The 13,197-nt window shown below is 37.0% G+C and overlaps 1 protein-coding gene across 6 annotated transcripts in view; it reads left to right on the plus strand.

Annotated features, from left to right (window-relative positions):
* Positions 1–13,197, plus strand: part of ADK (adenosine kinase) — a 566,335-nt gene that overhangs the window by 273,181 nt on the left and 279,957 nt on the right. The gene's annotated exons all lie outside the window — the stretch shown is intronic.

Genomic DNA, 13,197 nt, shown 5'->3' on the forward strand with positions numbered 1-13,197 from the left:
TGCCTTATTTTCCTGTGTGTTAGCTTGTATTCGTTATTTGTGGTGATCTCTGAGACTGAGATTAAGATATGTTTCCAAAGAGAGTATTTACATTTGAATCTGCCAAAAGCCGGGGATACTGTCAACCTGGGAACAAATTCAAATAACTGTTGGGCTTAAAGTTTTGTGGGCTGCATAGGTAACATGAGTTCCAGATCCATAAACCTTCATCAGGGTGGGCTTGTGGTTAAATTTTCAAAAAAGATGTATTTACCTCCACCTAGCATCAAGTTTGAAAGAGGTTAATTTCCTTGCTTATTCTTTCTATAGGGTAGACATCATTCTATTCAGCTCTTACACTAAACATGTGTGTAGCTCTTTAGGATCCCAACTTTATGTGGAGAGTCTAATTAGACTTCCTATCTTTAATATACCCTAGAATTTATCCCCTAAACCTTGGGTTCAGTAGTGTCCTGGTAAATATTTTAAAACTGGCTCTCCAGGGCAAAAAAAAAAAAAAAAAATCCTAATTTCTCACATTTTTCTATTTCACACTATGACTGATTTCACGATACCAACCTGAAGTCATTGAACGTGGAGTTGGGAAAAGATATGTATAGTTAGCTTTCTCGAGCCGACTCCAGTGTATCACTGCCAGTTCTGTACATGGCTGTGAAAACTGAAGCTCAATGCACAGGGCTTGGCATATCCCTCAGAATGAAAGACATCTAAGTGTTTACCTATCCCCCTGGATTTCCATTTTTACTTTGTTTTAACCTTTTGAGTATTCTGTGTCAACTCAGCAATATACTTCAAAAAAAGATTCTTTTGTTTTCTTTTTATTTTAACCCAGCATTTGTTGTTATTTTTAGCAAAAGGCCTGTGTTAGGGTACCTGTTTAGTCAGAAATAGAAGTCTCTGTTCTTCTTTGTAAATATAATGTATTGTTTTTCTTTTTGGGGAAATATAGAAAGAAATAGATGTCTCTGTTCTTGTTTGTAAATTTAATGTATTTTTCTTTTTTGAGAAATAGAGAAAGGTACAGAGAATATTAAAATTATCCATAATCCTATCATATATGTTCATTTTATGTGCATGTATGTCTCCATACTTTTTTATATAATTTGCATTATATCTATTTCATAATATGATTTTTGTTAATACATAATGAATGTTTGCTCATGCCGTTAACTGTTCCTTTAAAACAGCCCCCATTATGTATGAGAGTAAACATAAAATGCTGCACACATAGGGATTAGTATAATTCAGAAATTCAGTCTGTATTGCATTTGCAAATAATTTTGTCAAAGTTATTCATGCTGCATTATTAATAATTGCAAAATATCAGAAACCATATAAATGACCCATTCTAGAAGAGTGGTTGAATATACTCTGGAACATACAATAGACTACTATGTTGATAAAAGCTATCTGTTTTTATAACTATATGGAGTAATTTCCAGAAAATATCACATGAAACAAAAAGCAGAAACAAATACTCATAGTGCTACTTGTCATACAAGAAAAACGGAGAATTAAAGAATGTGTATGTTCAGGAAGGATAAAGCAGAAAACAATAAAATTAGTTACAAGAGGTAGAAGGGAAAGTGAAGTGGAAGGGATGTGGGAGGGAGTGGGACTTGGATATTGGGGTATACTTTCTTGGCATAGTTTCAACTTTTGAAAGCATGTTAATGTCCAACATATTCAAACAGTTAAATAAAAATTATATCACTGGGACAGGGACCTAAAATTATAAACAAACAAACAAATGAACTTAATTCGTTTTTGTTTGTTTGTTTGTTTGTTTTTGAGACGGAGTCTCGCTCTGTCGCCCAGGCTGGAGTGCAGTGGCCAGATCTCAGCTCACTGCAAGCTCTGCCTCCCGGGTTTACGCCATTCTCCTGCCTCAGCCTCCCGAGTACCTGGGACTACATTAGCTGGGACTACAGGCGCCCGCCACCTCGCCCAGCTGGTTTTTTGTATTTTTTAGTAGAGACGGGGTTTCACCGTGTTAGCCAGGATGGTCTTGATCTCCTGACCTCATGATCCGCCCGTCTCGGCCTCCCAAAGTGCTGGGATTACAGACTTGAGCCACCGCGCCCGGCCCTTAATTCGTTTTTGTTTTTTTTTTATTTTTTCTATTTATTTATTTATTTTATTTTATTTTTTATTATACTTTAAGTTCTGGGATGCATGGGCAGAACGCACAGGTTTGTTACATAGGTATACATGTGCCATGGTGGTTTGCTGCACCCATCAACCCATCATCTGCATTAGGTATTTCACCTAATGCTATCCCTCCCCTAGCCCCCCAACCCTCAACAGGCCCCTGTGTATTATGTTCCCTTCCCTGTATCCTTGTGTTCTCATTGATAAACTTTATTTTATTTTATTTTATTTCTTTATTTTTTTATTATACTTTAAGTTCTAGGGTACATGTGCACAACGTGCAGGTTTGTTACATATGTATACTTGTGCCATGTTGGTGTGCTGCACCCAACAGCTCATCAGCACCCATCAACTCGTCATTTACATCAGGTATAACTCCCAATGCCATCCCCCCGCCCCTCCCCGTAATAGGCCCTGGTGTGTGATGTTCCCCTTCCAGAGTGCAAGTGATGTCATTGTTCAATTCCCACCTATGAGTGAGAACATGTGGTGTTTGGTTTTCTGTTCTTGTGATAGTTTGCTGAGAATGATGGTTTCCAGCTGCATCCATGTCCCTACAAAGGACACAAACTCATCCTTTTTTATGGCTGCATAGTATCCCATGGTGTATATGTGCCACATTTTCTTAATCCAGTCTGTCACTGATGGACATTTGGGTTGATTCTAAGTCTTTGCTATTGTGAATAGTGCTGCAATAAACATACATGTGCATGTGTCTTTATAGCAGCATGATTTATAATCCTTTGGGTATATACCCAGTAATGGGATGGCTGGATCATATGGTATTTCTAGTTCTAGATCCTTGAGGAATTGCCATACTGTGTTCCACAATGGTTGAACCAGTTTACAACCCCACCAACAGTGTAAAAGTGTTCCTATTTCTCCACATCCTCTCCAGCACCTGTTGTTTCCTGACTTTAATGATTGCCATTCTAACTGGTGTGAGATGGTATCTCATTGTGGTTTTGATTTGCATTTCTCTGATGGCCAGTGATGACGAGCATTTTTTCATGTGTCTGTTGGCTGTATGAATGTCTTCTTTTGAGAAATGTCTGTTCATATCCTTTGCCCACTTTTTGACGGGGTTGTTTGTTTTTTCTCGTAAATTTGTTTGAGTTCTTTGTAGGTTCTGGATATTAGCCCTTTGTCAGATGAGTAGATTGCAAAAATGTTCTCCCATTCTGTAGGTTACCTGTTCACTCTGATGGTGGTTTCTTTTGCTGTACAGAAGCTCTGTAGTTTAATTAGATCCCATTTGTCAATTTTGGCTTTTGTTGCCGTTGCTTTTGGTGTTTTAGACATGAAGTCCTTGCCCATGCCTGTGTCCTGAATGGTATTACCTAGGTTTTCTTCTAGGGTTTTTATGGTTTTAGGTCTAACATTTAAGTCTCTAATCCATCTTGAATTAATTTTCGTATAAGGAGTAAGGAAAGGGTCCAGTTTCAGCTTTCTACTTATGACTAGCCAATTTTCCCAGCACCATTTATTAAATAGGGAATCCTTTCCCCATTTCTTTTGTTTTTGTTAGGTTTGTCAAAGATCAGATGACTGTAGATGTGTGATATTATTTCTGAGGGCTCTGTTCTGTTCCATTGGTCTATATCCCTGTTTTGGTACCAGTACCATGCTGTTTTGGTTACTGTAGCCTTATAGTATAGTTTGAAGTCAGGCAGCGTGATGCCTCCAGCTTTGTTCTTTTAACTTAGGATTGTCTTGGCAATGCGGGGTCTTTTTTGGTTCCATATGAACTTTAAAGCAGTTTTTTCCAATTCTGTGAAGAAACTTATTGGTAGCTTGATGGGAATGGCATTGAATCTATAAATTACCTTGGGCAGTATGGCAATTTTCATGATATTGATTCTTCCTATCCATGAGCATGGTATGTTCTTCCATTTGTTTGTGTCCTCTTTTATTTCACTGAGCAGTGGTTTGTAGTTCTCCTTGAAGAGGTCCTTTACATCCCTTGTAAGTTGGATTCCTAGGTATTTTATTCTCTTTGAAGCAATTGTGAATGGAAGTTCATTCATGATTTGGCTCTCTGTTTGTCTGTTACTGGTGTATAAGAATGCTTGTGATTTTTGCACATTAATTTTGTATCCTGAGACTTTGCTGAAGTTGCTTATCAGCTTAAGGAGATTTTGGGCTGAGGTGATGGGGTTTTCTAAATATACAATCATGTCATCTGCAAACAGGGACATGAAAATGTAAAAGAACAGAAATTATAACAAACTGTCTCAGACCACAGTGCAATCAAACTAGAACTCAGGACTAAGAAAATCAATCAAACCACTCAACTACATGGAAACTGAACAACCTCCTCCTGAATGACTGCTGGGTACATAACGAAATGAAGGCAGAAATAAAGATGTTCTTTGAAACCAATGAGAACAAAGATACAACATACCAGAATCTCTGGGACACACTTAAAGCAGTGTGTAGAGAGAAATTTATAGCACTAAATGCTGACAAGAGAAAGCTGGAAAGATCTAAAATTGACACCCTAACATCACAATTAAAAGAACTAGAGAAGCAAGAGCAAACACATTCAAAAACTAGCAGAAGGCAAGAAATTACTAAGATCAGAGCAGAACCGAAGGAGATAGAGACACAAAAAACCTCCAAAAAATCAATGAATCCAGGAGCTGGTTTTTTGAAAAGATCAACAAAATTGATAGACCACTAGCAAGACTAATAGAGAAGAAAAGAGAGAAGAACCAAATAGATGCAATAAAAATTGATAAAGGGGATATCACCACCGACCCCACAGAAACACAAACTACCATCAGAGAATACTATGAACACCTCTACGCAAATAAACTAGAAAACCTAGAAGAAATGGATAATTTCCTGGACACTTACACTCTCCCAAGACTAAACCAGGAAGAAGTTGAATCCCTGAATAGACCAATAGCAGGCTCTGAAATTGAGGCAATAATTAATAGCCTACAACCAAAAAAAGTCCAGGACCAGACGGATTCACAGCCGAATTCTACCGGAGGTATAAGGAGAAGCTGCTACCATTCCTTCTGAAACTGTTCCAATCAATAGAAAAAGAGGGAATCCTCCCTAACTCATTTTACGAGGCCAACATCATCCTGATACCAAAGCCTGGCAGAGACACAACAAAAAAAGAGAATTTTAGACCAATATCCCTGACGAACATCGATACAAAAGTCCTCAATAAAATACTGGCAAACTGAATCCAGCAGCACATCAAAAAGCTTATCCACCACAATCAAGTGGGCTTCATCCCTGGGATGCAAGGCTGGTTCAATATACACAAATCAATAAACGTAATCCAGCATATAAACAGAACCAAAGACAAAAACCACATGATTATCTCAATAGATGCAGAAAAGGCCTTTGACAAAATTCAACAGCCCTTCATGCTAAAAACTCTCAATAAATTCGGTATTGATGGAACGTATCTCAAAATCATAAGAGCTATTTATGACAAACCCACAGCCAATATCATACTGAATGGGCAAAAACTGGAAGCATTCCCTTTGAAAACTGGCAGAAGACAGGGATACCCTCTCTCACCACTCCTATTCAGCATGGTGTTGGAAGTTCTGGCTAGGGCAATCAGGCAAGAGAAAGAAATCAAGGGTATTCAGTTAGGAAAAGAAGAAGTCAAATTGTCCCTGTTTGCAGATGATAAACTTAATTTTAAAGTAAAATGAATACTATGTCCATACCAAGGGGGGATAAAGGGGAAAGAAATGAAGAAAGAAGGGAGGACTAATTTATGCACACCAGATTCAACTATATGTCCTTAGCTTGGGGTGGCTTGGAGAGAAATGAAGAATTGCAAACAAATCCTGAACTCAGTTTTATAGGTTTATTTTAATGATATGGGCAAACTAAATCAGAGACGACTTTGAACTAATGAGTGAGCCTGGGTTCTCACTATGGAAGAAGGGACAAACATATAGACAGGAGGAAGACAGGTAAGAACTCTGTGTAGATGAATTGCATTGGAGGTGTCTGTGTAAATATGGACATTTCTGTGTATGTATGTATCTGTTGATGTGTGTGCATGTATTTTTATATATGTGTATGTATATATATGTGTGTGTGTGAAGACACATTCATATATTTCTTGGCTCTGTTGCTGAAAGAGCAAAGGATCAATGTCACAAAAGTAGTAGTGACACACCTAGCGTTATTTCCCACCGTTAGTTTCCTAAGGCTGCTATAACAAATTACCACAAACTTAAGAGAAATTTATTCTTTCATAGTTCAGGAGGCCAGAGCTCCAAACCGAAGGTGTTTGCAGGGTTGGTTCCTTCTTGGGGAGGCAGAGGGAGAATCTGTCCATGCCTCTCTCCTAGCTTCTGGTGGTTGTGCTTAATCCTTGGAACTTACTGGTTTGTGACAGTATAACTTCAATTCCTGCCTTCATTGCCATATGACATTCACCCTATGTTTATCTGTCCAAATTTTACTCTTTTTATCAGAGTAATCCACTCATTAGGGCCCACTAATTCACTGACCTTAGCTTAACTTCCAAAGGCCCTGTTTCTAAATAAGCTCACATTCACAGGGTTAGTACCTGATTATTACCTTTTGAGGAGCACAGTTCAGTCCCTAATGCCTACTAAAACCAAAGGTCTTCACTCAAATGGCTGGCTTCTCTCCAGGGCAGAGTAGGTACAAGATGAACCTAGAACATGTTGTAATGCCAAAAAGTAAGGAAATGCTAAAAAGTAAGATGAGTTGTTTGTTAAGTATACAGAATCTAGCTTGAAGAGTTCCCCACTGGTCAAATCTAGGATAATTTGAGCATCAAATAATTAAATACAGTAACGAATTATAGGCTGTTGGAAATAAAGGACTTTATAAGACCATTCCAATCACTGATGGGTGGATGGATAGAAAATGAAGATATTTTGCTTACAGTGGCATGTTCAAAGTTGACCAGCAAATGTGGACGTTGTGCTAGAGTTGGGAAAAAATGAAACAAGAAAACCTCATTTTGCAATCATCATGTTAAAGATTAGATCAGGCAAAAATCATAAATTGTTGTAACATCTGAGAGGACAGACATGTCGATGAAGAACAGAATATTTACATGATCTTGAAATGTTGTACGGGAGAAGAGAAAAGCAGCCACAATGCAGTGGAGAAATAAGACAACACATTGACAGGGCAATCACAATTATCACCTCCAGTGAGAGTCTCATGAACATTGTTTGCCTCCTTATGGGTTTATCTGTCCCTGAGAAGTACACAGCATCATCTCTGCAGTTTCTGGCCCAGAATGTATCTCAACTCAATCACAAGAGAATATTATGCATACATACAGAAAAAGAAAGAATACAACTGAACATAGATGATAAATAAAATGAGGTAAAAATGTGACAACAGATGAAAATGGATAAAGGTATTTTCTGTGTTTTTATTTTTGGAACTTTTTGTACATTGAAATGATTGCCAATGGAAAAGTTTAGATAAATTGTCCTAAAGTTGCAGAGAACTTGGGGGGAAAAATGTCTTAAAGTAGACTAATAGTGGAGAATCATAAAAGACACTTAGCAAATCTTCTTAGTTGAATATTATTCAAACTATTCAGTTAGGAAACTGATTTTGTGCTAATTATGAAATGCATTATTGCATTGACTTTATGTCTCTTACAATATTAAATTATGTTACCTAGAATCAATTTGAGATTCAACACATGATAGTAGTTTAATATAGTGATGTTATAACTTGCAACAAACTATCCCAATTTTAAGAATTAATTCTGAGCAATTTTTGTATGCATGAAAAAGATGGTTAGAATTATTTGCAGACACTTGCATATTCTTTAGTCAAGTGGTCTTATTATCATAATTCATATCTGTCATGGGAGTAGGGAAGGAAGAGATTTTTAAAATATCTACCAGTTCTTTCAATCAAGTTCGGTATAATTTTAATAGACTTTGAGCTAAGAAAGTTTTCATGACCAGAAGAGGAGCAGGAACTGTCTAATATAGAAAATTTTATGGTATGCCATAATCAGTTATACAAATATAAAAAGAAAAAATGTTTGACTAGTGATACTCTCAAACTTGGATATCCAGAAGAGTGATTCTATCAGTACACTAAAAGTAAATTCATCTGTCAGGAGCTTTCATGTTTTCATTCAACAAATATTTATCCAGTGCCTATTATACTGTTATACTGTCAGTCGGGAGCATATGTTAAAATGGACAATATAGCAGACACTATTCTCTAAAATTATTAACAATAGTAGCTAATACTCATATGATACTTACTCCGGGGCCACATACCATTCTAAGATCTTTACATATAGTAATTCCTTTACCTCAAACAACCTTATTAGATTGGTACTATTATTACCTCTATTTTATTGATGAAGAAATAGAGGCACAGAGGTGTTAACTTTCTCCAGGTTTCACTGCTAATAAGTAGCAGACCCACGATTTTGAATCCATCAGACTGGCTTGGGTCTAAGCTTTTTTAAATTTTTTTTTTTTTAATTTTGAGATAATTTGTAGGTTCACATGCAATAGTAATATAATACAGAGAGAGCTCATGTACTTTTTACTCAGTTTCCCTTGAGGTAACTCCTTGTAAAACTATAGAACCATATCATAACCATCATATTGATATTGATATAGTCAAGGCTCCAAATATATCTGTCACCACAATGATCCTTCATGTTGCCCACCCACTTCCCTCTGTTCACTTATTGAAATACATCTTGGTTATTTCCAGTTTGGAGCTATTACAGATAAAGCCGCTGTGAATATTTGCACATAAGTTTTTGTATGAACACCAATTTTTGACTGGGCGCAATGGCTCGCACCTGTAATCCCACCACTTTAGGAGGCCGAAATGGGAGAATTGCTTGAGGCCAGGAGTTCAGGACCAGCCTGGTCAACACAGCAAGACCCCATCTCATTTTACAAAAATAAAAAATTATTTTTTAAGAGGAACATCAATTTTCATTTCTTTAGGCTGCCTCTAAGCTTTTAATTCTTACATTCTACCACCTCTCATTATATAGTAGGGAATAAATAGTAGAGAACGACTTGATGGTTAAGTTGACATTCAGAAGAAGCCTGAAGGAAGTGAAGAAAACAGCCATACAGCTGTTTGGGGAAAACACATTTCAAGCAGAGGGGACAAGCACAGAGGCCTTGAGAAGGGAATATGCCTGGAGTGTTTGAGACAGAGCAAGGCGGGTGGAAGGAGATGAGTTCTACAAGGCAGCTATGAGCCAAGGTCTCTAAGATGTGGCTGCTAAATAGAAAATAGATGGTGGTTGGACAAGAGTTGAAGCACAAGGAACTATTAAGAGGCTGTCCACGTGAGAGATGATGGTAGCTTAGATTTATGGTGGAAATGTTAAAGATGGTTCAGATTCTAGATATATTTTGAAGAAGAGCTCACAAAAATTTTTCTGATGGCCTGACAGTTGGATATGAGAAAAGGAAAGGAGGCAAGAATGATTCCGTTTACCAGTTTCCAAGAGAATGATTACAGAAACCAATAGATTGCCTTATTTATTTATAGTAGGAAATATAGTTATCACATGGGCCCAAATGTTTGTCTTTGCTTAATCCACATATCTCTTCCTTTAGGCAAACTTGCATTGGAATGTAATGGCGACTGCAGAATCAGGATAAGGGGACTTGAATAAATCAGTCTTTAAATGTGTCTGAGGCCGGGCATAGTAGCTCACGCCCATAATCCCAACACTTTGGGAGGCTGAGGTGGGCGGATCGCTTGAGGTCAGGGGTTTGAGACCAGCGTGGCCAACATGATGAAATCCCATTTCCACTAAAAATATGAAAATTAGCCAAGTGTGGTGGCTGGCACCTGCAATCCCAGTTGCTCAGGAGGCTGAGGCACTATAATTGCTTGAACCCAGGAGGCGGAGGTTGCAGTGAGCCTAGATTGTGCCACTGTCCTCCAGCCTGGGCAACAGAGCAAGACTGTGTCTCAATTAATCAATCAATCAATAAGATATATTTATCTCCTTAGTAGGGACCTGAAAAAATTAAAGTCCATAGACAAAAGGCTTCCTGAGCTCTTCTTTAATAACTAGTGTTGGCCGGACACAGTGGCTCATGCTTATAATTCCAGCACTTGAGGAGGCCAAGGCGGGAGGATCCCTGAGGCCAAGAATTTAAGACCAGCCTGGTTAACATAACAAGTCCCTGTCTCTACCAAAATAACAATAATAATAATATTTAGACATGGTGGCTTGTGCCTGAGGTCCCAGCTACTCGAGAGGCTGAGGTGGGAGGATCCCTTGAGCCCAGGAGGTCAAGCCTGCTGTGATCCATGGTTGTACCACTGCACTCCAGCCTGAGCAACAGAATTTTTATTTTTATTTAAAATAAAAAAAATAGTAGCAGTAACATTTGCTTTTGTTTCTCTTTCTTAATGCACCAACACTACCCTAACCCCCAACATAATCCTTTTGTAGATTTGTTAATATATTCAGACAGGCCATATTCCATATCTGATCCTACTTAGTGGTTTGATGGTTGACTAAAAGGCAGTATTAATATCTGTTATTTCCACGTTATTGAGGGATATCTCACATTGATCATCCTTGTAATGGCAATAGAGATAAATGATTGTAGTATTTTTTTGTTGTTGAGATAAATTTAGCACTGCTGTTAGTATTATTGAAACTTAGTTTAGGAATGTATCATTTATCTGTAATCATTTATTGCCGAAGTGAACCCTTCTTTAAATTTTCCTCTTTCAAATATTGATGTAATTCTTTCTTTCTTCATCAGTTCCATGAATACAGTTCAGTTTTCTTCATGACACAAGATCATCATCTATAATATCTGTTAGTTATAGGACTATTCTGTGAGTCTCTTCTAGTGTATACATTTATTTGCTTTTAAGTTACTCAAATTGTTATGTATTTTGAGTACTTATATATACATTTTAATAATTTTACCAGCTCTGGAGCTGGTAGTGTGTCATCTTCAAACAACCTCCCTTTTAAAATTACTTCTAATTTCTTAGGGTGGGAAATATCTAATTCGGTAGATTGAATTTTTAGAAAAGAGCAGATAAACTGATGTCTAAATATTCAGGTATTTGTCTATTCTGGAATCTTTTTTGCTTCATGATTTTTCTTTTTTACTTTGCATTCCTGAGATTTCCTTTCATGAACTGGAAGGTTTTACTTTACAAAGTGACTCAGCAGTAGCTCTGTGTATCTTTTAGTTGGAAATGCCTTTGGCTCTATGCAAGCAAACACTGCCCATTAATTAGCAAACCAACATAGAATCGTCTGTTGATGACAGAATTACCAAAATGGATCATCCATAAGTGTTTATACTGCAAACAGTGTATCAGAAATGTCATAATTTCATTCATTAAGAAATTTACATACACACCAGATTTTAGAGTGCTCATTCATGATGAATGTCTACTTCCACACTGTTTGTTTGGAAACATTCAATAGCCAGTCTTGAATTAAAAAAATTTAATTGAATGCTTAGAGAATTACAAGTGTTCCTTTCCTTGGCTCTAATGCTAACTAAAGTGCTTTTCTAAACTGCTAAGAATGGACTGAAGATTCTGCTGAGGGCTGTAGATACTTATCTGCCTAATTGAGCCATCATTTGTTGACATGAAGAAAACCACGTGACCTACTTTAATGCATTTCTCAGTAGCAGCAGGAGGTTAGCATGTAGTTCATCCAACAGTAAAACCAGCAGCAGTATTATTAGACGTGAAAATAGCATTGGTTATGGGATAATTTTCGTAAAGTAAGAATAGTAATATAAAAGTATATAGTTACGATATAAACACTATAGAGTGATTTTTTATTTTCAAAATTATTTGAATCCAGTAATCATTTAAGTCAGCCATTCATTCAGTAACTATTTACCAATGTTTACAGTTGCAGCTATATTAAAGGAATCGTTGACTTGTCAAAGTTGATTCATATGAGAGTAACAGTGGTAAAATTTGAAATTGGTATGGATTGCTAAAACAATGAAGTACTTTGAATAGGCAGGGAATTACTATGATCAAAACTATGCCCGATACATTAATTTGACCATGTGTCTTTAAATTGGAGGTGAGGAAGATTAGTTACAGATACATTAATTAGAAAGGTGTTATATTAGTCTAGGTTGAGGCTGATATAAGTAAGAAAGTAGAAAAGGATGCAAAGACCCTTGGAATTGAATATTTGTGTGTGGTGGAGTAAAATGAGGTAGAGGTTACCCTTTTACATGACTTGAGAGAATCATGGCTCCTTTAGTAAATCCTGAGGAAGAAATGATTGTCTGTATTACATAATGAGTTTGCAATACAGGAAGAATGCCAATAATAACTTAAGGAATGCTTCCTAAATAGTGAATAAAGAAATTAGTATCAACAGAGGAGACAGAAAAGGATGAGTATGAAAGATAGGAGGTCATCACTATCTAAAATGACTAATGGATTTTGATTACACCACTGGTGATAGAAAAAAAATTATCAGAGAAAAGTGTAGTCTGAGAACTATTTGATCTTAGTCTGCAATGAATGAAATATAAAATTTGAGACTATTTGGAAACTGTTTAATAAGTTTACACCCCCTTCCAGCAATTACAAAATTACAACAAATTGAAAGATGTTAATCGGTTTTTATTTGCAATTCTAGAATTGGACAACAACCTCATTCTATTAAATAGAATGAATATTCCTGTAAACTGGGCAGAAGAAGTTGACTTTATAGACAGAAAAGGGCTGAGGAAAGCAAAAGCAGAAAACAAAACGTGGATTGGCATTTCCAAAGTTACTTTTCTTATAAAGGTTAAAGCAGAGGGGACTTCCTTATACCAGCTAAAACTGGTCTGTTTAGGGATCTGGCTATTACCTGTTTCTCCTGAGTTCTTGGAAAGTAAGATAAACAACTATGTTTTAGCTTGGTGATGTGGAACTTCAGCTTGAGTGACTCCATTTTGGTTTAGTCTGGTGGGCCTAGTGCAGGAGCTTAGTCCAAATTAATGGGATCCTATACATCTTATTTAACACTGCCAACATCCTGGTGCACGATCATCAGATTTCTCA

The sequence above is a fragment of the Papio anubis genome, chromosome 11 (genome assembly GCF_008728515.1).
Source record: "Papio anubis isolate 15944 chromosome 11, Panubis1.0, whole genome shotgun sequence".
Lineage (NCBI taxonomy): Eukaryota > Metazoa > Chordata > Mammalia > Primates > Cercopithecidae > Papio > Papio anubis.